This window comes from Marmota flaviventris, chromosome 14 (genome assembly GCF_047511675.1).
Source record: "Marmota flaviventris isolate mMarFla1 chromosome 14, mMarFla1.hap1, whole genome shotgun sequence".
NCBI lineage: Eukaryota > Metazoa > Chordata > Mammalia > Rodentia > Sciuridae > Marmota > Marmota flaviventris.
This window is the reverse complement of record NC_092511.1, coordinates 90,201,705-90,226,209: the sequence shown is the minus strand read 5'-3', so window position 1 is coordinate 90,226,209 and position 24,505 is coordinate 90,201,705. Positions and strand designations below refer to the sequence as shown.

The window sequence follows — 24,505 nt, the reverse complement described above, 5'->3', positions numbered from 1 at the left end:
CATATACTCAGTTTTAGAGTTCTAAAATCAGACTTGGTTAAAAGTCAGTGCATATAACCAGAATACGTCGTGCACCTTACACATATTTTCAAACGTGTTTTGAATTGTAGAGGTTAAATTGCCAATGTAAAATAGCTTTTTGGGGGGAATCAGTGTTCAACATATTTCTGACACATGTTACGTTTTTAATTTGTAAGTATAGAAGCTAAAATCAAACCTCTTTTTAGTGATTTTTAGCTCTCCCTCCTCACACTTTACACATAGCTCATTGATCTCTCACCAGGATTGAGTACGGTGCGTTCTGTTTTTAACCTTGTGGAAAGGAGGAGAAGAACTGTAGGTTGCCTGGTCGTGGGCCCCGTGACTAGGAAAGGTCAGGTCTGATGTTCACTTTCTGGCTACCTCATCCTCCAAGTCTGGCTACCATCTTTTCATTCAGCGGTATCTGAAAATTCATAAAACAGAACCATAACTTTTATGATGGTATGAGATTTGAGAAACATTGTTGGAAAATCAGTGATAGGGAGTGGAGTGTGGGTAGAGGCTCATTCGGGAATCTCTTATCAGCTGCGTTGTGGAGGAGGCCCTGGACTTTGGAAGGACACGATGAACAATTGGTAACTGTATAAGTGCGCATGGAGGGGTAACTGTGAAGGTCACAGAAGAGCATTATTGGGCACTGTGTTGGCCTGGCTGCTCCTCTTCCCTGGTGTGCTGTAGACCTGTGGTCCTCAGACTCTGAAATGAGCATTAGCACAATGTGGAGGGATGGTCCCACCTGGAGAGTCTGATGCAGAGATTTGGGGTAGGGCCTGAGAATTTGCTCTTCTAATACATTCTCAGGAGATCTCTGTTGGAACAACTGAAAACTACTGCTAGAGAGACTTGCAGTACCCCTGGGTGAGTGGGGGGTTGGGGTGGCGGTGGGGTGGTGGTTCTGTTCAGTGCACATTGAGCATCCCTTACCCAAAATGGCTTGGGACCACAAGTGTTTCAGATTTTGGAACTTTTGCATTTGTACAATGAGATATCTTGGGGATGGGATTCAAGTCTAACCACGAAATTTGTTTGCTTCATGTACACCTTATATACATGTAGCTTGAAGGTAATTTTTTACAATATTTTTAGTGAACCTGTGTTTTGACTGTGATCCATCTCATGAGATCAGGTGTAGGATTTTCCACTTGTGGAATTACATGGGCGCTCAAAAAGTTTCCAGTTTTGGTGGCTTTTGGATTTCATACTTTCAAGATGAGAGATGCTCAACCTGTAACTGCATCTTAATTCCAGCATGGCCTGCAGTGTGGATACTATTGCACGGGCCTATGTGGTGTACCTCTTCATAAATAGCTGTATGCTGGGCTCTACCCCATCTTCACCACAGTGGCGACTGTGGAAGCAGGAGCATTTTTTCATTCTTCAGTTGGCCTCTAACTGTGGTATTGTTGGAATATGTCTCTCAGCTGTTCTAGGCTGCTACTGTTTTTTTCCTGAGTTACCAGTATTTTCCTCAAGGTGGGTAGGTAGGTGCATGCTGCAAATGTTGGAGCTGAACCTACCAAATCCTTCCCTTTGTGCCATGTGATACCTGTGAAGGTCTTTAAGAATCCTAGGATGGCTTCCATACCTCCTCCTCAGGGCATGAAAGGCCAGGGCAGGTCTCCATCCAGATTCTTGGAAGTGGCTGTAACAAGGTCCCCATGGGAGCTGCAGCATTGGCTGCCATTCCAAGTTAGTTACCTGCTTAGATCATGCCAAACCTACCCTCCCATGTTCCGAGGACCCTGGGTGCCATCAGAGGGTTGGGCAGTCTTCTCCCAGAGCACGTGGGACTGAGATACAGCTGCGAGTATCCCTGGTGTCCCTGCTGGGAGATGCTTCCTCTTGCCCCAGATTTCAGAAGGGCTATAACTTGGATGGGGTTTTTCCATTCTCAGGTTTAGATTTGCAGTCACACCACTTCCATGGTACCACTCTGCACAAAGCATGCTCCAGGGTGAGTGGCAACAAAGGTGCATGTACTTAACTGGGCATCATGATCCTCACAGCCACTGTGGGTGTGGCCAGCCGGAGAAGTAAGTTGAAAGGCAGCAGATCACAGTGAGATGTCTAAAAAGGTGTCCGTGGCCAGGTTAGAAGACAGACTGCCCATATCAGTTTTCCTTCAAGGACGTGCCTATGTTTTGTAGGGTATGAATTTTAGCTGTGTCTTTAAGGATGTCTGCAAGTCAGCAAATATTTTCTCACTTAGGAGCATGGTTACAAAAGAAAAGAGCACCTGATGTCTGTTTCCCCCTTCTCTCTTGCCAGTTGTGTCCATTTTAAGAACATTCACTTTTGTATCCCCATTTTCAAGTCCCCGTGAGTGTATGAGAAGGGGTGGTCAGAATTGAGAGTAAATTTTTTTCTGCTTTTGGAGTGACAGAAGCCATCTTGGGGACATCAGCATAAAAAATGCAAAATCCTTGAGTTTTTTTTTTTTTAATTTTTAATTAAAAGTTTTAAAGAGAGTGGAAAAATAGCAAGGGACATGAGTTATTTCAAAGACAGTTTTTAGAAATTTGCAAAGGATGAATAGTGAATTTCCATCAACTGACTTTTTAGAAAATATTTATTCTTAAGTTTTAGGCGGACACAATATCTTTATTTTACATTTATCTGGTGCTGAGGATCGAACCCAGTGCCTAGTGCATGCTAGGTGAGCGCTCTGCCACTGAGCCACAACCCCAGCCCAACTTCTTTTTTTTTTTTTTTGCTCTAAGAAACAGACTTAGTGGACTCTACCAAGATAAAGAAAACCGACTTTTCTTTCCATTCATTTCTGTTCTTTCTTTCCTTGCCTTTGGTCCCCACCCCTCCACTCACAATTTCTCAGGTTTGTATGTATCTCGAGGTAGTCTCCATGCCCTTATCTTAAAGCTGGTCTGTATATTACATTCTTGGGTTTTCCTTTAAGCGTTTCTGTTGCCATCTTCTTAGAACCTGTGTGGAGTGGATTTCGAAGATGCTTTTCCCTTCAGTGAAGTCCTCTGTCTTGCCTCAGTTCCGTTTTCATAGTGTCCTTACTAGGTCTTTTGTGTAGGGTGCAGTAGATAAGACCCAGTGGACTATGAAGAAATGATGACCTTATGGTCTAAAACAGAGGACAAAAGTGTCAGTCATAATCTCTCTCTCATCATGATCTTCATTTTGAAGTGTTCCTGGGTAGAGCTAACGCTCTACTGATTGACCACCTACAGATGAAGGGTCTAGTGTTTTACTGTTTTGCTTCTTAAACTTGACCATGCCCTGAATCCGATGTATCTCAGCCATCCTGGTCAGAGATGCTGAGTTTTTTCCTACAGAAGTAGCTTCTCTTTCTCTGCATGAATACCTCTGGTGGGTCAGGGTTCCATGTCTAAGAAAGAAAATGTATTTTTAACATACTACACATTATTCCATGTAGCGTCTCATTCATTTTTGGATCTAATTAGCTATTAGATTTGAATTGGGGAAGTAGAAACCAACTCACTTTTGCAAATCCACAGATTTTAGGGCTAGGATTTTTAAAAGCTTAGCTGAGACTTGAACTCCCTCACCCATGTATATAAATTAGTGATTCCCAACTGGGGCAGTTTTGCCCAAATGGACATTTGGCAGTGTCTTGAGGCATTTGCAAAATATTGGGTCTAGGGGGGGATCCTGGCATTTAGTGAGCACAGATCAGGGATGCTATTTGGCATCCTGTAGCACACAGCCCCCACACAAGAGTGAACTGGCTCAAAAATAGGTCAACTTGCTCTGTTTTGCTTAAATATTTACATTAATGATGTAGATTCTTTTACACGTATCCTTTTGGAGATCCGTTTCTTCATTTGAATCAATATAGTGAAAAGTTTTAGATCTTTATAGATGTAAACACTGTTTATACATCTGTACATTGTAAGAAACTTCCTTTAGTTCAATTGACTTAATTGTGGCTTTTCTTCATCTGTAATGATGTTAAAGTATAGCATATACTGCTTTTAAAATTTTAATTCACCATATTTGTGCCTTATACTTAGGTAAAGCTGATTTTTACAGGAAGCATCTTGATATAACTGAGATGGGACTAAACAAAGCACTTTCTGCTTCCACTGACGTGGAAGTAGTGGAGGGGACCTTTATCAGCTACTTTTAACAAGCAATGGATTTACAGAGTTTGGTCTAATCGAAGACATCTGTTTTCTTAGCTCAGAAGTCCTACATTGCTGATTATCTCTAGAAAAAAATTGTGTTTTATTATTTCTGAAGTTCATAGGATTCTGGGTTCAGCCTGATAAATTTTGAACTGGTCACATACATTAGCTTTTGGATGTTTTCTTTCTTTCTTTGTATAGTTCTAAAACCCTGGGGGAGAGAGAACAAAAATACCACAAATTAGACCTTATGAAGGGAAGGGAAAGGGAAAATTCTAATTTGGAAGTTAGTTGCTGACTCTCAGCGTCTACAGAGCTACCTCTGAGCTGGCTAGAGTATGATGTTACTGTCTGAACATTATTTTATTTTTTTTCTTTTTCCTTATAATTAGACTCTTACTTGATCAGTAGGAAAAACCTGGAAATGCAGAGACCTGCCAGTTGGGAGTTTCCTTGGCTTTATTGTGATCTATCTGTTTTGTGTAAATTGTTTCCTGTTCTATTGCTCTTCTTTCTACTTTGTTGTTTCTTATCTCCTCTCTTCCTGTTCTGTTGCTAGGATAAACACAAAGTCAGCACTTTGTAAATTTTTGAACTTCCCTTGGTAGAGATCGTTAAAAGTGCAATCCATCTTTATTTTCTTCCATCGCCACGTCTCATGTGGACTGCAAACCGATCTCTGAATATTTAATAGTGACTCTTTGGATAGACTGGAAAGTTCTCAGTTACTACAGAACCATGTAGGTATCTCTTTGTTACGTGTGTGTGTGTGTGTGTGTGTGTGTGTGTGTATCATTTGCTTTTTACAGCCAGGGTGGAGGGAGACCAATGTTGTGAATCCGGCTGTTTTGAAGATGAGCAGAGTGTGGGTCGTGGGGTCTGAGCTTTGGTCCTCAGAGGTCCTGTTGTGAGTGGTTTCAGGAGACCTCAGCAGCAGGTCCAGGCTGGAATTTGGGCACCCCAAGTGTAAAAAAAGGCACACCCTGGACTTTTTTTAAGGCGGTATATTGACTTTATTGTAGTCTCCCCCACCTTTCAGGAAATCATCTGATTTTATGCAGTAACTTCTTGACTTTTCTTTATGATGGTTCTGGATTGAATCTCTTTCAATCTCTTTTCTGAACTTGAATAATTGCTCCTCTAAACTTCAGCTTCAAAAAGGAGTGGAGATGTGGACTCTCGGGAGGAGTAGAGATGTAGATTCTCCTTTTCCTCTGCTACTGGTTCGGCTCAAGTTGCAAAACTAATTTTCACCCTCTCTCGACTTCTCTCCTGCTTTCCGACTTCTCTCCTGCTTTCCGTGCGACAAGGGGTTGCTGCTGATGTTCTCTAAAGCCACTTAGAGCTCCTCCCTACCCTCGTTTCACATGTAATGGTACAGTTTCATAGTTATTAAAACTTTTTTATTTTTTTCCCTTGAAAGCACGAAACAAGTCAATTTAAGTGGCAAATGTGTTCCTCTGTTACTTTTGAGTGCAGTTCCGGACGGGAGGAGGACGGATGTGGACATGTAGACAGAGTTGCATTCATCTCGATCCCTCCCACAGATTGGCCTGCTGTCCAGATGGTATTTTAACTAAATTGTATACATACAATTAATTTTTAAGTGATAACCAGCTCTGTCCTGAGGCTGTGGGGGTACATCCCAGAATCAGAGACCTGCCTGCAGGGAGCCCATAAACCAGTGCAGAGATTTTACAATCTATAGTCAACTTTAATCTTCATTAACAAGTACATAGTATGACTGTTCATTACCTTTATGTGGGGGGAGACACCATGGGAAGCCCCCCACTCATCCAGCCAAGACCAAGTAGAATTCATTTTAAGCATTTTTGGAAAAGGTTAATGTTTCCTTCAAGTTCCTCAGAAACTTAGGCACGCAGGCAGCCCCTGGAGACTGGCTAGTGTCCCCTGAGCAGAGACATTGCCATGCCAGTTGTATACCCTTGTTATTGTCGTGACTGGGGCATCTGTCTTTCCTTCTCTTACTCCAGAGCCACTTCTACTGTAGGGCCCAGGTGAGGGTCAGACCATCTGTGGACATGCCATGAGCCCTTGATTTTTTTAGTCAACTAGTCTGTGCTTTCCAGGTAATGGAAGTTCCCTGTATACGTTTCTTCTTTCCTTAAGATCTTTAACTCTTAGAAATCAACAGAGCTACTTGTTGCTGCTTTTAATGGAATGCTGGTATCAGATATACAGAATACTCCCTTATCAGGAGTGGCTTGAATGCATATGCCATCACATTTACATCTTAAAAAGACTGACTTAATCAGATGACTTCTTCTGGAGTAGTAATGAATTGTGCAAACTAGTCCTATGCAGACGTTTTAAAAGTTGGCTTCCTAGCCTGCTGATGGTCTAATTTGGAGTGTGTTTTCTTTGAAATTTAAAACTATTTCTCACTCTGTTGTAGTGATTTTTTTTTTTTTTTTTTTTAATGCTGAGGATGGAAGCCTGGGCCTTGTGCATGTCTTTTTTTTTTTTTTTTTAATGTATTTTTTAAACACCGTGTTTCTGATTATTGAGTTCTGTTCAGTCTAGTACTTTGGTCACAGGGCTGTTTTGACAACAAGTCATTAAAAAACAGTTTTTCAAGGTGGACATATTTTAGTGTTTATGTTTAAGCTCTATTTAGCATCTGAAAATAAGTTAACACTACCTTTCAAAATAGAATTATAACTAGCAACTCTCCCTCTGATTCACTCTGAATCAGTCGGTGTTGCCTTTAGATTTTGTTGATGTGGATTAGGATAAAGTGGTTTTCGCGAAATACTATATTAATGATAGACTAGAATTAGTGCTTGGTGTTTCTCATGGAACTTAGTTTGAAAATAACACAAGTTAAACTTAGTTCTTGGGCTTTTTGAAAGGAAAAAATTTATTGTATGTTAAATAAGTCTTTGTTGGGTCTCATTGAAGGGAGCAGTTTGTTTTTTTTTTAATTTATGAACTCGAAATGTATTTTATGTATTTATTTTACGTATTCAAGTATATATAATATGCTCTTTGTTCAAAGAACAGCAAACAATTGTATTGGGTTTCAACCTCCCCGTGTTGTGTTAAGCTAATCAGCAAGGAGTATTTATCTCATGTTGTTTTTCTTCCCTTTATTTTCCAGGGGATGGAACCCAGGGCTTGCACATGCTAGGCAAGTGCTCTATCACTGGACCCCACCTCAAACCCCCCCTTTTCTTGAGTTCACTAATTTACTAACTTTTGCGAAGTTCAGTTTGTTGTGGTAGCAAGTCAACCATGACACACTATGCATATGTGTATTTTATTAATAATTACTTAGATACATGTGTTTTAAAATAGTCTTTAATTTTAGAATGTTTTTGGGATTTACAGAAAAGTTCCAAAGGTAACCAGAGAATTTCCATGTACCCAGCATCTTACTTTCCCCTAATTTTGTTATTTAATGCTACCACTCACCAATCAGTATGGGTGCATTATTATTAGCTAAGCTTCTACTTTATTTGGATGTACTTAATTTTTACCTAATGTCATTTTTCTGTCTCAAGATCCATCCGGGATCCTGCATTTCACTTAGTACTCACATGTTCTTAGCTCCTCTGGTCTCTGACAGTTTCGATGGTGTTGAGGAGCACTGTCAGGTGTGTGATAAGAGTCTCTTAATTGGGAGTTGTCAGGTGTTTTTCTCATGATCAGCGTGGGGTTTTGGCAACAGGGAAAGAGCCATTCTCACCACATCACATCACATCACATCAAGGGTACACTATCAACATGACTTGTCACTGCGATGTTGACCTTGACCATCTGGCAGAGGTACTGAAAGTGACATTGTCTCTCTTACCACCCTGTGATCTTTAGAAGAGGTCACTTATTGATCCACCTCTTAAGGTGGTTGTACCTGTGATAGTTATTTGAAATGCTGTGTGGGAGATTTACCTGTTCTAAGGGAGGAAGATTTAGTGGAGGTGTTGCCGACAGCCCCTCGGCCCCGTTGGGGAGGAGGAGATAGGATGGTGCTCCAGCACCATCTTTCTAGAACACGGTCCTGGGGTATGGAGAAATGCAAGTTCCGGGGACCTGTTGTGCACTACTGACTCAGTCTCCTGGGATGGGTTGATCTGGAATTCTTCATGTTGAACAAGTTCCTCTAGTGATTCTGATGCTTGTTCAAGGTTGAGAACCTCTGCTGCGAATTAGCATTGGAACCATTCTAGTTCTTTTTCCTGTATGTGTAAATGTCCCACCCTGTAGTCCTTGCTGTGCATACCTCTTCTCTGCTGGTGGCATCCAGTCTCCAGGTTCCTCTGCCAAGAGCTGTTGACTGTTCCTCTCGTGATTTTAACCACCTCTTGGAACGTGCTCCAAGTGAGTGGCTTGTTCTTGGCATGAACCTGAGGTCTTCTTTTGCTTCCTGGATAACCTCATCAAACCTTGGTTTGATGTTCTTAGAGTTCTAGATAGAAGCTGGGGATCTAGCTGAGTGATAGAGTGTGTGGCCCTGGGTTCTGTCATTGAGAACTCCGCCCTGGAGAGATCAGTTTTGGCCAGAGTAGGGAGGTCCTTAAATGTGAGGCTTGTCTGAAAGTGGTTTTGTTATGTGAAAGAGAGAGACGGACAGACAGACAGATGGATATCCAGATACTGTGTGAACTGTGCTCAAGTCCGAGCAGATCCAGAACCACTGGTAAAGTTTCATAGTTTCCCAAAGCTTCTGATGCCTCGTGCAATCAGGCAGCTCTTGGGCAAATCCCCTGGTCAAAGTGGGAGGGCAGTGGCCTGAAGTGGTTTCTACAGTCTTGGGGTATGGGCAGCCCTTGCCTTGGGCACGATTGGAAGCCTGGTGTGGCCGTAGGGCTGGGACAGTCCTTCCAGCCCAGGGCTCAGGGGCCTGGCACTTGGGACACAGTCCTACTATCTGTAGATTGCAGGGCCAGAGTCTCTCCTGAGCCTGTTCTGGTGACCCTGACCTTTGTGCTGTGAGAGTCTTCATGCTTGGTTGGGGTCGGAGCTGGCTTGGGGGAGGGGCTTGAAGGTCCCTTTTTTCTCCATTGACTGACTGACTGAAGGTTTTGGTAGGGATAAGAGGTTAACCATTCTCTTGGGTACATACATCAAGGGTCGTTAAGGCTGGTAGCCTGTTTCCATTTCCTATCATCCTTGCCACCCTCAATAAGGATATCATTTGGGGATGGGGGGCTTATTTCCCCCCCAAAAAAACTACCTAGGCCACAGAGACTTACTTGCCTTTGTTCACATGAATATAATTTATAATTTATATCAATACATTTGGTTTATTAAAAATTACCAAATACAAATGTGCAGTGACTTTTCTGAGCACTATTTCCCTTTACTCCATGCCTCTGTTAGCCTATTGTTTGTGATTTCTATTTTGAACTTCAGATTTCTGGGGGGTGGAATGAAAAATAGATAAATAAATAAATGTGTGTATGTGTGTGTGTGTGTGTATAAAACTTAAAAAAAATTATTTAAAGTCTTGTCCTTTCTTTGGCTTTTTGCTTTGACCAGTTTGAGGTTGTAAAGTGGGTTTGGGGGCTTGGTATGGACTTGACCCAAGGATGTCCCCTTGGCTGGAGACTAACCAAGGGCAGTGTTTCTGGAATCGGCTGTTCTCGGGCTTTTCCTTAGTATAAGACCGCTGAGAGGCTGGTTTCCATATGTCAGAGTGGGGTCGGACCTGGTGCTCTCTGATGATCTCCCCTAGCTCTCAAGTTGAGCGAGGCCTGGCCAGAGAAAACAGGCAGCTCAAGTGGAGAGAGCCTCAGACAGGGCCTGTGTCCAGGCTGGCTCTTCTGTGCGCAGTTGTCCTCACATAGAGTAGCCATTCCTGATAGTCACAGCACCCGGAGGGCCCTCCTGCTCAGGCCCTCCTGCTGGAGCCTAGGGATTTGGGAAATCATGGCCCAGGTCTTTAAGTTCTGAGTGATTCCATGGAGTAGGGGTCCTCAACCCCCCGGCCCTGGTGGGGAGAGGATGGACTTCAAAGGGGGTCCATGAACTTGGGCTGGGAAAAAGCTGACATTTTACTTTTCTTCACCTTGTAACCCAAATTCAGCATTTCCTTCCAGGCCCAATCCATGGTCTTCTCAGTCACCAGAGAAATGGCAGTGATTTTCCTCCTGTCACAGTGCTGCTCCATTAAGGTGCAGACCACTCTGATCATTCCTGGGACATTATGGTAGTTCAGACCTGCCGCTTCACCCTCTGGTTTACTGTGTCAATAAAGAAGCACAGAGATGTCCAGATAACAGATTTACTTTTTAAAATAATACACAATAACTGTGTTTTAGTATTTAAATTGTCAAATGCAAACCATGTAAAAGCACCCTGAGAAGTTCCCAGTCCCTGCCATTGTGCCCTGGGAGAAGGGGTGCGCAGCACCTGAGGGCTGGACCTGGTTAAGCACCAAATGTCATCTTGGCCTCTGATGACAGAGCTTCTAAGACCTAGGCCACTGGCCAGAGACGTCCCTCACAGGCCCTGTGGACAAGTAATTCAATTTTGTGGTCAAACAGAACTCTTTCCAGCCCTGCAGCAAGGACACAGTATCCCCCAAGTAGATGAAACCTCCTCTCTAAAGGAACATCCTAAAAGAATCTTATTTAAATTGAATAAAAAGCCTAGTTATTATTTTTGTAAATTTTTAACTCACCATTTAAGTTATCATAGTGGGAAGATACATATTCATTTTGTTAGCTAAAAGAAATGCTAATATAAATTTGTGTTCTGGGATCCGTGGTTATTTAATGTTAGAGCAGTTGGGTCAGGTTGTGGGTTGGGGACTTAGGGGCTTGTAATGACTTCTAGTATCAGGCAGATGTCAAGTGGCTTTAAAAAAATCTCATGCTTAAAAGAATGTGACTTTCTAGTTCTCGTGGGTATTGTGGCAAAGTGTCCCTTTGAGTTTTTGACCCCCTATTTAAAGAAATATGGTATAAAACAAAAATAATTGAGAAACAGAATAGGTTGTGAATTGTGCCTCTCTGCATGCGCAGCTATAAATACCAGCTGCTCAGAATTCCCTTGAAATGATGGACTGCATGAAGGTGCATTCTTAAAGTATTAGTGTGGCAGTGGTAATAGTGGGTATTTATTGAGCACTTAACACGGTTGAGCATTTCATGTGTGTTGTCTAATTCAGTTCTCTCTGCAATCCTGGGAGGCTGCCCTTAGCTACATTTAACAGATGAAGTGGCCAACTTGGAGAAGCGAAGCCATCTATCCAAGTGCTGGTCTTGGCAGCTTGGCTTTGGAGAGTTTTCATGTGGGTGTGCTACATTTGCACGCCTGAGCAGTGAGGCTCCGTGTCAGACACAGCCACGACCCTTTGACGGGCTTTGCATCTGTGTTCTGCAGGCTAATAGGAGCATGTGGGCAGACATCCACTCCTTAATTATTTTAGTGATGCAGCTTGAATGAACATGGATGACTCTTTCTCTGTGACTCTCTGAGTTCCACCCATTCATCAGTGGCCACGCCCCAAGTACAGCATTTCCACAGGACCCCGGAGCTTGCAATTTGGTGTTTTCTGGTGGGGTATTCAGGAATACTGGTTAAAAAGATCTTCAAGTGTGAACTGAACACCTAAGTACTTTATCACAAAGACTTCAATTTATGAGATATATTTTTGGCATTGCTTTTTTTTTTTTTTTTTAAATTTTTTTGTAAGGGGTGGGGGGTACCAGGAATTGAACTCAGGGGCACTGGATTGCTGAGCCACATCCCCAACCCTATTTTGTATTCATTTAGAGACAGGGTCTCCCTGAATGGCTTAGAGCCTCGATTTTGTTGAGGCTGGCTTTGAACTTGGGATCCTCCTGCCTCAGCCTTCCGAGCTGCTGGAATTAAAGGTGTGTGCCACCATGCTTGTCTTGGTACTACTTTTTGTTTTGGTGGGGGAGTGTGGATTTTTTTTTTTAATGATAAGAACAACACACCAACTCTTGAAGATAGTGTTTGAAAAGGGAGGCACCTTTTGTAATCTTACCATCCTCAAAAGAGACTTTTCGTAACCACATCGTCTTTGTTTTTGTAACCGTTTTGTAGCATTTCGTATTCATTTCTTCTCCATGTGAACATTTTCTACTCTCTAAGTTTTATAATTTTTGTTCCTGCCGGTGCATCATGTCCCATGGGGTTGAAAGTTCTATCCCTTGTGTGAGCTTGACTACCGAGTTGGACATTTAAATTTTTGCTCCAGCAGATAAGGTGTTTGCACATGTTTGACTGGGTTTTCCTTCTCCAACAGAATGATTTCCTTGCTATAAGTTCCTTGGTAGAGCGTTCCAGAATGACACGGTATGGACATCATTACGACTCTTGATTCATCTTGCCATAATGTGACTCCAAAGGGTCGCACCGATTTCCAGGAGCGTACAAGTATCAATTTCACCCAAACTCTGCTCCCTTTGAATGTCAGAGTGCAAAGGCCCCTCCCTCGAGGCCTTTTGAGTCTATCTGTTGTAGAGGACCCTGTCTCAGCGTGATGATAAAACAGTGTTACTGCTCTGTAGAAACAAAGCCACTAGAATTTGTACACACTGTGACTACTGCATCCTTTAAAATCCGCTGCCTCTAGAACAGCCCTTGAGTTTTTACGGCTCACTTACTTTGCACTGCCACATGGTCACCCTGAGGCTGGCCCCCCTGCCAACTCTTGGCATTTACTTTTTGAGCAGGTGGCCCATTCTTTGAAGGGACTCCCTGACAGCAGATGGAATGTCCTTAGACATGGCATGGGCTCTCCCTTTAAGGATGACTTTAGTTCTTAGTAGCGGGCTGTTCTCTGGAGCCTTGTTTGGTGCATAAAATCTGCAATTGGAATTGGGTTATCGTGTTTTTAGCCACTGGCCAAACGAGACAGAGGGACACCCCATTCTTTAAATCCATAGTCTGTTCTCTAAAGACCCTGTTAGAGTTGCATCACTTACTGACGGAGATACATTGTGAGAAATTTGTTATTAGGCAAATGTTGTTGTTGGAACATCCTAGTGTGTACTTCCATGAACTTAGAATGTATAGCCATCGACGTCTGCCAGATAGCCACAGTACACACCTAGGCTATGTGCAATATATATGTGGGCAGCCTGGTGCTCCTGGGGCCATGAGAGACAAAATAACCCAAGATTTAATTAAGCACAAGAGAAAACAAGGCAATCGAGATATAGTGAACACAAGATGGATGAGGCAGCTGCTGCTGTGTAACAACTAATATCCTGCTTTACAGTCAACTTTTTCTTTAAGTAAGTAGCAGTACACTAAAATAATGACAAAAGTACAATATGTAAACCAGTAGCAGTAGTTCGTTATCATTGTCAAGTGTTATGTACTGTACTTAATTATATGTGCTCTGTTTTTATAAGATTGGGGCTCAGTGGGTTTTTTTTTTTTTTTTTTTTTTTACCAGTGTCACTGTAGGCATGTGGGCAGTGAATCATGCTGTGACATTGTGATGGCTGTGACGTCTCTGGGTGACAGGGCATTTTCAACTCCATTATAATCTTTCAAGACCACCATTGGATATGTTATCTGTTGCTGACTGATACTTTGTTTTGTGGTGCATGACTATTTTTAGTCAATTTGTCATGCCTGTAACAGATGGGGTGTGTGTGTGTGTGTTTCTGTGTTGGCACATGGATTACTTGTTTCTTACATAATAAATTAGGAACTCAGGTGAGCTGTGCCCACACTCCAGCTACTAACTTTTCGGTGATTTGTTACTCAGCAGGAGGTGACTAATACACAATATGAGAGAAACCTGTTCCTATAGCTCCTGGGTCAGGTTTTACTTGCTACTGAGCAGGAATTCCTGAAATGCCGCTCTACTTCTTCATACACTTGTTTTGCTTTGTTTTTGCAATGCTGGGGTTGAAACCCAGGGCCTTGCCTGTGCCAGGCAAGTGCCCACACTCTCTTTTAGGTCTTCATGGCATTTCTCCTAATTGGCCCAAGAAATAGTGGGAATCACTTCAGAGTGTACTCTTGCCATATTTTTTAAGGAGACAAGAGAATGAAGAGGGCAGGGCATCTGTGGGAGCCAGTGAGGAAGAAAGGTGGGTGTGAAAAGCCCCAGCAGCATCAGGAAGCCTGCCGATGGTGGGTGCCCCCTTCCTGACCATGAAGCGTCCGGGTTGCGGATGATCCTGGAAACAGTGGAAAGATGGGAGGAAGAACTTGATGCATTTCTTTCTCCCTCTGATCTGATTTGGATTTTCTTTTTCTCTAACAGGCGTGCCCCTTCGTGTGGTCTGCTAGGAGAGCCTCTGTCTCCTCGGAGGGCACGTGCAGGTTCACTGCCTTCCAGACTGTTTCCATGGGGTAATATGGAGTAGTGGCAGTTAGATTTAGGAACTGGTACCTTGTAAGGCCTTCAGGTTAGTGTAACAAGAATGCTCCCTTTGCCTGCTGCCTAGGATGTTGGTCAAACTCGGGTGTGGAGAGAAGAAAAGAGAGAGAAGTTGGTCTTAGACCCTTGACATGCTTGAGTGTAACTCTGGCCACCTGACAGACACCTGTCCAGGTGTGTAACACCCACACAGGGTGGTCAGCCAGGTTGGGTAAGTGTACACACACACACACACACACACACGAGACCAGCCTGTCGCACTTTCCCCTTTGCTCTGTGGTAACACAGCTGGCCCAGGCCTGGAAGCCTCAGTTCTTTTCTGCGTTTGATCATGGATGGATTTTACTCTATTCCCTTGGTACACATTTTTAATTTTATTTATGTCACATACATCATTGAACCAAATATAATGTGCTGTTCACTTAATCGCTCTAGTGACAGTACCTAAGTGGCCAACTTGTGAGGTCCAGTAAAAGCTTAGAAGCTGAATGGCAAGTAAGTGTGCAGAATTTCACATCCCTTGTTCAACAGGAATGACCCAGTTAGGACTGTGTGCAAGGTGTCTTCTGTAGATGATGTTGTATCTGTAAATTGATTCGGAATATCTGTTTCTCTTCATGGTGTTTCAGAATAGGTTGGCAAACTGTGGCCCCTGGGCCAAATCCAGCTTCAGTTTTATTAAAACATGGCCAGGTTCACTCATTTACATATCAGCCGTGGCTGTCCCTGTGGCACAGTAGTGGAGTTGAGTAATCGCAGTGATGTGGCCCACAAAGCCAAAAATGCTGTATTAATCAGGCCCTTTCCGGAAGGAGCCTGTTGACCCTGGCGTGCAGGAAGGAACAGGAGTGAAGTCGGAAGCCGCTGTGTTTGAATCCCTGCTCTGTCCCATTTGGTGCCTGACCCCTTTTCTGGGACAGAATGGAGAGGAGGATGCCCTTATCAGAGGGGTTGGAAGGGGAGGTGCTGGGTGGTTCCTGGCGTGGAATAAACACTTAATAATTCTTTTCCCTCGGTTCACATCCCTTGCTGTCATCCCCAGGCTTGCTTTCTTTCTAAATGTGAAAATTCAAGATAAAAAAAATTACTTCAGTGTCTAAATTTTCAGAAATGAAAGCCTCTGAAAACATTTTCTAGTAGAAACAGAATGCAAGCTACAGAGGTGAACTGGATATATAACTCTCAATTTCCTAGTAACTGTATCTTAAAAAGTTAGAGAAAAAAGCTTTACTTTAATAACTCTTGGCCCAATAGAACCACAATACTGTGCCAACATGCCTTCACTGTAAGAACTGACTGTATAGATGTTGTTCCCCTCCAGGAGTCCAGAGGCCAGTATTTTGCCTTGTAGCACAACACGGCTTAACTTGCCACCTCTCGAGTGTTGGGTCGCTTTGTGTGAGCAGTGGCCACCAGGGTGGACCGTCTCTGATTCTCTGACACCCGCTGGGTGTCCTATACAGCCGTGACACTGACTACCCAGAGCTAGTGCAGACCTCACGGGATTAAAGACTGAGCCCCACAGGACAATTCCCGTTCAAGATTCCAGTGGCAGGTCATGGGAGTCACCTGTATTTTTGAGTGGTAGCTGTAAATTGATTATGAAATTACTGAACAACTTCCGCTTTGCGTTCAATAATTTGCTCTGATAACTCTTAGAACTCGGGAAAGCACTTCATTACCTGTTGCTGGTTTATTAAAAAGGACACCATTTAGGAGTAACCAAAGGAACAGATAGATGCACAGGGCAAGGTTGGGGCAGGGGTGGCTGAGTTCTGGTCCCTTCTAGTACTCCACCTGCCAGCACGCGACCCCCTGGGTTCACCAACTCAGAAACTCCTGGAGTCCCACGGTTCAAGAGTTTCTGGAATCCCCGTCTCCAACTCTCCTTCCTCTCCCAGTTCAGAAGCTGGGGCGCAGTTCCCACTCTCCAATCACGTGTTTCGACTTTGTGGTGTCTGGCTCCCATTCTAAGACCTTCTAGGCCTTGTGTCCCTGTATGAGCATAGTCAGTGGCGGCACACTGGTGGGGGCTGATTATGAACAGCAAAAGACGCTCCTATCATTCAGGAAATTCCAAGAGATTTAAGGAGCTCAGAGTCAGAAACCAGGAACAAAGTCCAGAGATGCTTTGTATCACGCTGAGCAGGGTAGCCTTAGTGTGCCACCCTTCCTTGTGTCCCCAGCTGGCTTTGTGCTATTTAAAACTCCTCTCCTGGAAGCAGCTGATGCCTTCTTATTTTACATTCTTTCCCTGCTCTGACTAATCATGACTCTCACGGTGCTGATAGCTCCCCCAGTTCTTGGTTCTCAGGAAGCGAATGTAGGAAAAATATAGTAACATTTCTAGGGAAGCTTAGAGCCACAGAGTGTTTAGATGGGGGCAGACACTGTGACTCTGCTTGGAGAAGCTTACAGAAGAATCACTGAGCCCAGAAGATAGGCCACTCTTTGCTATGGGTTTTCTAAGAAATGGGGGCTGTGGATGAACCCAGGGCTGCCGTCTGGAACCCCCTGCCCAGGCGCGGTCAGTCATGAGCTATGGAGGTGGGGGCTGCGCCATGGCATGGGATGTGTGCCTTGAACATTGTTAGTAAAATTACCTAGGAGGAAAACCAGAGAAAAACTAGAATTTTTAATTTCCAGGGTAGTCTTTGGCCTGTTTTCCCATCTTTGCGTTATGTGTCTGCAATTTTTCTTCTTCTTCAGTTCCTGGGGATCAAAGTCAAGGATTTGCACATGCTAGACCATTCTCTGCCACTGAGCTACACCCTCAGCCCTTGGAATTTTAATGTTTACTCTTTTCTGTGATTTTTGTATTTGGGATTCTGGAGTTTGAGCTCCTGGGTTGAGGTCTTGGCTTTGCCATTTGGTCTGCCAAATGGCAGGGTTGGTTACTATACCTCTTGGTGCCTCAGTTGCCTTCATTGGAAAGTGAGCCATTATGTAAATGGAAATGAGTTAAAACCTGGAGAGGGCTGGAGGTGTAGCCCAGCAATCGAGCCCTTGCCTAGCTAGCATGGGCAAGGCCCTGGTTCACAAAAACAAAACAAGACAAAAAGTATGTGGTGTTATTTAAGCATTTTTTGGCCTTTGTTTGATTTTATAATGCAGAATATTGATAGGTAAAGAAAAGGAATATTCAAGAATAAGATGATGAAATAAGGGACTTGAATGTCCTTGGATTTTGGTATGGAGCTGTGTAAGTAGAACATGGTCACTCAAGGAATTTCTGCTTCAGAATTTTAGAATATTTATTAATCTGGACATGGCTTTGTACAAAATGCGTTAAACTTGAAGGAGAGGATTGCAGTTTCTGTTACAGTATGACCTCAGTTAGAGGTACTTAGTGGCTCTATCTAATGCAAAGATCTTTTTAAAGGATGGTTTTCACATCTCGCTTTTAACTTTCTGAGAGGTAAGGTCCATGTCCGCGATAAGGGAGCATTTCTCTGTAACTGGGAAACTTATGGCATTTGTTTGCATAAGTGATCATTTAACATCGTTTCCTTAGACGGGGAGGGCGGCAGCGTCTGATTTTCACAGTGTGTAGATGTGCTGTAGTGGGAGCATCACTCTGAAAAATGGTCATGGCAGGATTCAGAATTTGATCTGCATGTGGCATCACGGCAGGCAGTAGTGCCTACCACGTAGACCCGGAGAGTCATTCAAAATATTTTTCCTTATTTTTAAATTTTGGGGTTGAGGACAATAACATTTTTGTAAATGTGCCTTTTTAAAATCTTTCTGATATTTTCAAGGAGTCATTTTGGGTAGTAAACCAAGCAGCATATAATATTTGGTGCTTGAGATCGTTTGTTCTTTAAGTTTTCAGTGTTGCGATTCTGATTCTAGACTCAAAGCCTTCTTTGCTTTGTCAGGCTCACCTGTCATTCATTCAGTGCTATATTTCCCCCTACAGCTGTTCCCAGAGGCTACCAGACCCAGGGACAGGCTTCTGACTTAGCTCTAAGTTAATGGTCTCAAGGAGGTGGGAAGAGTGGTGTTTGCAGCACAGGGAGGGAGTGGGTCAGTGATATTTTCTGTTGTCTTTCAGTAGCTTCTCATTGCTTGGTAGGAATTCTTGATCCCTTTGGTTCTGAGTTTGAGAATCACATATTGATTTAGTCTGTTGAATTTGACTTTCTCAGGGCTTAGCTCAGATGCTTAATTCAGTCAGTAGCCCTCAGTGTTCGTAGATGAACCAACCTCAAATTGGGAATGTTAGATTGTAGCTATCACCTACTGTGTAATGAGGCCTCTGAATGCCCTGACACCCCCACCCCCTTTTTCACCATTATTCCTTACACAATGTAGTAAACAACCATTTACATAGCATTTGAGTAGGTATTTAGTGCATAACACTGTATTATGTATTATAAGTGATTTAGACTTTATAGGTTATATGCAAATACTGCACTGTTTTATATAAGGGACTTGAATGTCCTTGGATTTTGGTATGTTGGGGTTCTCCTGGAACCAATCTCCTGTAGATATCAAGGGGCCATTGTAGGTATAGTCTATAAAGCTTTCTTTCCTTCTTTTTTTCTTTTTTTGAGTTGTGTGTTTAGCTAAAGTAGTATGGCCTAAAAAGTTTCATAATGGAGTAGTACAGTTGGAAAAATGCTTTCTAGAATCACTAACAGATGGAGTCACTTAGAAATCAAGTCATGCCATACTGTTTAAGTACCTTGTCATCTGAGGGTAGCTTAAATTGATTTTGTAGAAAATAATAACTAATGATAGTTGTTGAGGGATGATGTTTACATGCCCGTCTCGTGCTAGGTAATTTGCCCTGTGTGTGGCATGTGGATGCTTCTTGGATGTGAATTTGCCTGTTCTTTTGTGGATTTCACTTTTTTTAATAATTTTTTTTTAGCTGTAGATGGACACAATATATATATTTATTTTTATGTGGTGCTGAGGATTGAATCCAGTACCTCACACATGCGAGGCAAGTGTTCTACCACTGAGCCACAACTCTAGTCTAGATTTCACGTTTAAAAAAAATTTTTTTTTTAGTTGTAGATGGACATAATATCTTTGTTTATTTTTATGTGGCTTGCCCAGTGCCTCAAGCATACCGGGCAAGTGCTCTACCACCGAGCTACAACCCCAGCCCAGAATTCACATTTTTCATGATGGGAAATTTTAAAATCCCAGGTATTGAAGTTTTGGGCATCCCCATCACTGAACTCATCCACCAAGTCTTGTGTGGTCTTCACCTTCACTCCCTGCCCCATTTCTGTGTTCCCTGCAGGGTTAATTAAAGCACATTCCAGATTTATATGGTACATAATTTCTTGATATTATTTTTAACTAGAATGTTCTTTTTAAAACTAATTTTCACATTGGTTTTGTTTGCATTGTAATTATTTTCCCTCTTGCTTATTTTTCTCAATTGTCATTGTAGCACCTTTGATAAGCTCTTTAAATATTTTTTTAAATTTTACTTTAAAATTTTAAATGTTTTAATTAATGCATTATAGTCATCCATAATAGTAGGGTTCATTTTGACATAATCATACGTGCAGGGAGTTTACTTTGGTCCATTTCAGTCCCTAGTGCCCCATCTTTTCCTCTCCTTTTCCCTCCCCCGTTTCCTCTTCCTCTACTCTACCAGTCTCCCTTCTATTTGTTTATTGTTTTTTAATTGGTGCTTTCTAGGTGTACATAGAGGTGGAATTCACTGTTATATTTATACATGCACATAGCACCATTATGTCAGATTCATTCTGCATGTCCTCCCCTCCCTTTCCTGTTCCTCTTCCCTCCCCCTCAATCTCCTTCTTCTACCCCACTGATCTTCCCTCGGTCCTTATCAGATCCGATTGCTAGGTTCTTTCTTGTCTCCTTTTGCGTTTTAAACATTATTTATGATTTCATAGCTTAACTGAAGTAGCTTCTGCTATAGACAGAGGAGCTGTCTCGTGCTCCTTTCAAGTGAAGAAGCAGCAGCTAATTATAACTGCTTGAAAATCAACTCTGTCCTTTTCTTTTCTCTTCCTCGCCTCAGAGCCTGGCTTTCCTAACTGGGAGTATCTTGAACCTCCCAGGGCACAGGTGTCCAGGGCTTGCCTGAGTCACTTGGGTTCTTCTATTGTGAGTTTTGTCTTCTTTGTATATGAATCATGTTCATTGTCTCCTCATCTGTAGATGAGAGGGCTGGACAAGCCAGTTGTCAAAGTTCTGTTTTGGTTACCGTCTCCTCTCTCCACCCCCGTACATCTAATAGAAGCCATATCACTGATTCCCAGTTGCATGTGAGGTTAACACTTCCACCTAGGAAATAACTTGGAAAAGATGTACCCATCATGTTTTGGTGTGGCCCTTTTGGGGGAGGTGCTGCATGTGTCCTGAATTGCAGGGAGAAGTGCTTGGGCCCCTCCCTGGGGCCCTGCTGTTCAGGCTTACCATCAGCTCCCATGTCCTATGTCTTGCTCAGTGCCGGGGGTGGGGGACACCCCAACTTCTGTTCCTGCTGTGGCAACCACACATCTTGGGTTTTCTTACCTTTTGCTCTCCAGATACCTTGAAATTTCAAGATCTCCTGGAAGCAGCCAAAGAAGGTTTTGGGAAACGACAGGACTCTTGATCATTGCACCCATGATGGTGCAGGGTAAGCTACCCTCCAGGATCTGCTGTCCCCTGGCTATGGTCAGGGGCTATCTCCTGTGCCTTGCCATCTGCCTGTAGATGGCTGCTGCACTCTGACTGTCCCGGGTTGTCCCCTAGCCCACCTGGGGACCACTGTGACATTTTATATATGAACAGCAAAAGGAATATGTGAATTTGTTGAGGCTAGCCAGCTGCCCTCCTCCTCCTCCTCTGACTGACCTGGCTGGTTGTGGCTCACCCACCCCAGTAGGGCTGATAATCCACCCAGGCTCCAGGGATCATACCACAGGTGACTCTGAGGAATGACACAGCCCTCAGGTCTGTTTCTGTTTTGATTGAATTGTGAGTCATCACTTCTGGCTCTTGTGTTCAGATGATCTCTGCCCTACTCTGCTGCCCACCCCCACCCTGCTCCCTGGGAGTGCCGAGAAACCTCTCCTGTGTTTCACACTAGCAGACTCTAGTGCAGGGAATGGTTGTGAACGAGTGTGAAGGGCTGGAGGAGCAAAGATCAAAAACTAAAAAGCTGTCCCTGTTCCTAGGCTGGATGGAGATCAGATCAAGGACAAGAGAGTTTCCCAGAGCCCATGAGCAGTTACGCCCCACTGCCCCCGCCCCCCCACCGTTCCCCACTGCTGCTGTTCCCGGAGCCATGAGCAGATATGGGGTGCAAGGAGAAGGTTTTGCCTTTCCTCCTGCCTTTTAGTGTCGCACCGGACCCTCCTTAGCAGACTCTAACCGGAATCCAGTTGGCAGGGGCCTGGGAATTGTAGCTGTCAGGTTCCCAGCCCTGGCCAGACGGAGGAGGGCCTGGGCGGTCCTGACACCAGCAAGGCACATCTGGCCCATGGACTCCCGGGAGTGTGGGCAGGATTAATGAACCAGTGTTTGGCCACCTGGCATGGTGTGGGTAGATGGTGATGGCTGCCATTCATCCTCTCTCTATCGGTCGGTGGAAGCAGGCTGTCACAAATATGCTAATGATGCAGAGTGTACTCACCCTCCAAGACTGGACAATGTAGAAGTTGAAACGGCCCACTTTGACCTGTGAGAATGTCTACAAATGATTAGTTGCAGCTGACTTCAGGGACTAGTTAGCACACCCACCTACGTGCGCCTCTTCCACCAAGGGCTCGTGTGCAAAGCATGAGACACAGTGGTCCCCTCTGGGACAAGCATCGCAGGTGGAGGGACAGCCTCACTCTTTGGAGCCCTGGTTCAGGCTTTCACTCCTGCTTTGGGGAAGCAAACGTGATCTTGGGAATGCTGAATGCTCCTTCTCTGTTTGCTTTGGACCTGGCCTTTGCGAGTCTCTCCAGCTGGTTTGTGTCTCTGTCTCTTCTCCCTGTCTTCTTCAGCCACCCATGGGAGCTGCTGGGGTAGCAGGCAGCAACCTCCCTTGAGCTTCCTGGGCAGAAGAGGAATTTGGCCTAAGGATAAGGTGTCTCATGGAGGGGAGGGATGTCGGCAGGCCTCCAGGACAGGGACCAGGGCTTGAAGAGGGGTTTCGGAACCTAAAGAGCCCCTCGCCCCTCAGCACTTCAGTCTCTCTGCTTTGCACGTGGACTGCTCCTCTCCTAGTACATGGGGGGCAGCAGCCTCCACCAGCAGAGCCTGGAATCCTTCTGGTCTGCTCAGTCTCCCAGCCCTCAGGAAGGGGCTTCTGGGGCCCAGTTTGGTCAGCTGCCCACTTCAAGGCAGTCACTGACCACCCTTCATGGGGACGGGTGGTGTTGTGTAAGAACACACCTGCCCTTGTTACCACTGTGTGCACGGGGACCCGGAGAAGGGCTGCGATGGCTGAGGGGGGAGCCGTCAGTTTGGGGCAGAGTGTGCTGGGGTTCTCCAGCAGAGCACGCTTTCACAAGTAACGTAGGAGGTTGCCACTGCGACAGTTCAGCCTTCATTACCTGGAGTTTCTACGCCTTTCTTAGACAGGAAATAATGCCCTCGTTACTGCACTGGTTGTGTGTGTACATCATGATCAGAGTTGCCAAAAGAGCTTTGAGAATGTGCTCTAAGAATACGTTCTTTCCAGCTCAAATTCAGTTTCCTTAAGATATTAACATCGAGTTGTAATCTGAGAATAACTTTTTATTAAGAATCAATAGTAAAGTGTGTTTCTTAGAATCACTCCTGAAGAAAAAAAAAAGATACAAACTCCAGGTGTTTAGTCTTTCTGTATATAATTGATTAAAGGACGTCTTGGCTTGTTTTCTGTTGCTAATAACAGGGTAAGTTACAAAGAATGCATGTTTATTTTGGCTGGTGGTTCTGAAGGTGCAAGGTCAAGGGACTGCATCTGGTGATGGCTTCTTGCTGGCAGAGTGCTAGCACGGTGCAGGGTATGGCATGATGAGGCAGAGTGGGTGTTTGTGCGTGTTTGTCTTCTGGTCTTTCTCCCTATTCTTGGAAAGTCACCAGTACTCAGTCATGGGGCTCCACCCTGGTGACCTTATCCAATCCTAATCACCTCCTGAAGGTCCCCTAAATGTCATCATTTCCCAACCTCAGTACCTCACAATGGTGATTAAATTTTAACTCATGAAGTCTTGGGGGTATTCAGACCATATCTAAATCATAGCAAAGGAGGTGTTTTGACTTGATTGCCATTTGATTGTCTTGCAGAACTTTAGAATACAGCAGCATCCCCAGTCACCCTCATCAAACCATATACATTGCAGGATTCTCTTTTTTTTTTTCTTTTAGATGGATCCCTTATTTAATTAGTTTACTTATATGTGGTGCTAAGGATGGAATCTAGTGCCTCATATGTGCTAGGGAGGCACTCTACCACTGAGTACAACCCCAGCCATACTCTGTGCTTCATACTTGACTTTGGGGCCTGCAAGATTAGAGAAAGATCCTACTCTTCACGACCCTAAGAGTGGTATAGGTGGAGGAGGGGAGCAAAGCGCACTAATTTTATTCCATGAACAATGCAGCTTTTGAATAGGGTATCTTGTAGCCCCTGGTTGGAGACACACTTTCATGCACCTGTATACAGCAGTTCCTTGTAGATTCCGTGGTGTTCTGTACGATGGGATTCATTTCCTTAGCTGTTGAGGAGGAGGAACCAACTGAGGACAAACAGTATGAGGCCACCACTGGCTATGGTGCTGACATGTGGCCAGCCCCCTACCTCATCCCCCCCCACCCCACCGCAGTAGGATGTCACGTACGAATCCCTGCCTTTCACCACAGAGTGGATTGCTGCAGCTCACTTGCGTGCCCTTCCCCGACTCAGTGCTTCTCTTTTCATAAACCACCTCTCTTCCCATTTTGTTCAGCTCTGCCTTTTTCTTACTGGATGGCATTGTTTTAGCATATCTTGGGTGTGTTGGAGACAAAATTTCTGGTTGCAAGATTAATCAAGAATAATAATTATTTA

General features: G+C 44.0%; 1 protein-coding gene across 3 annotated transcripts in view; it reads left to right on the top strand.

Moving 5' to 3' along the window:
- Nck2 (NCK adaptor protein 2) overlaps positions 1-24,505 on the top strand; it is a 144,959-nt gene that overhangs the window by 7,904 nt on the left and 112,550 nt on the right. Inside the window, exon 2 of one of the 3 annotated variants that reach the window (XM_071601904.1) lies at positions 21,024-21,115. The exons of the other annotated variants lie outside the window; for them this stretch is intronic. The gene's annotated coding sequence lies outside the window, so the exon portion shown is untranslated. The remainder of the gene's footprint in view (positions 1-21,023; positions 21,116-24,505) is intronic. 3 annotated transcript variants of the gene reach the window in all.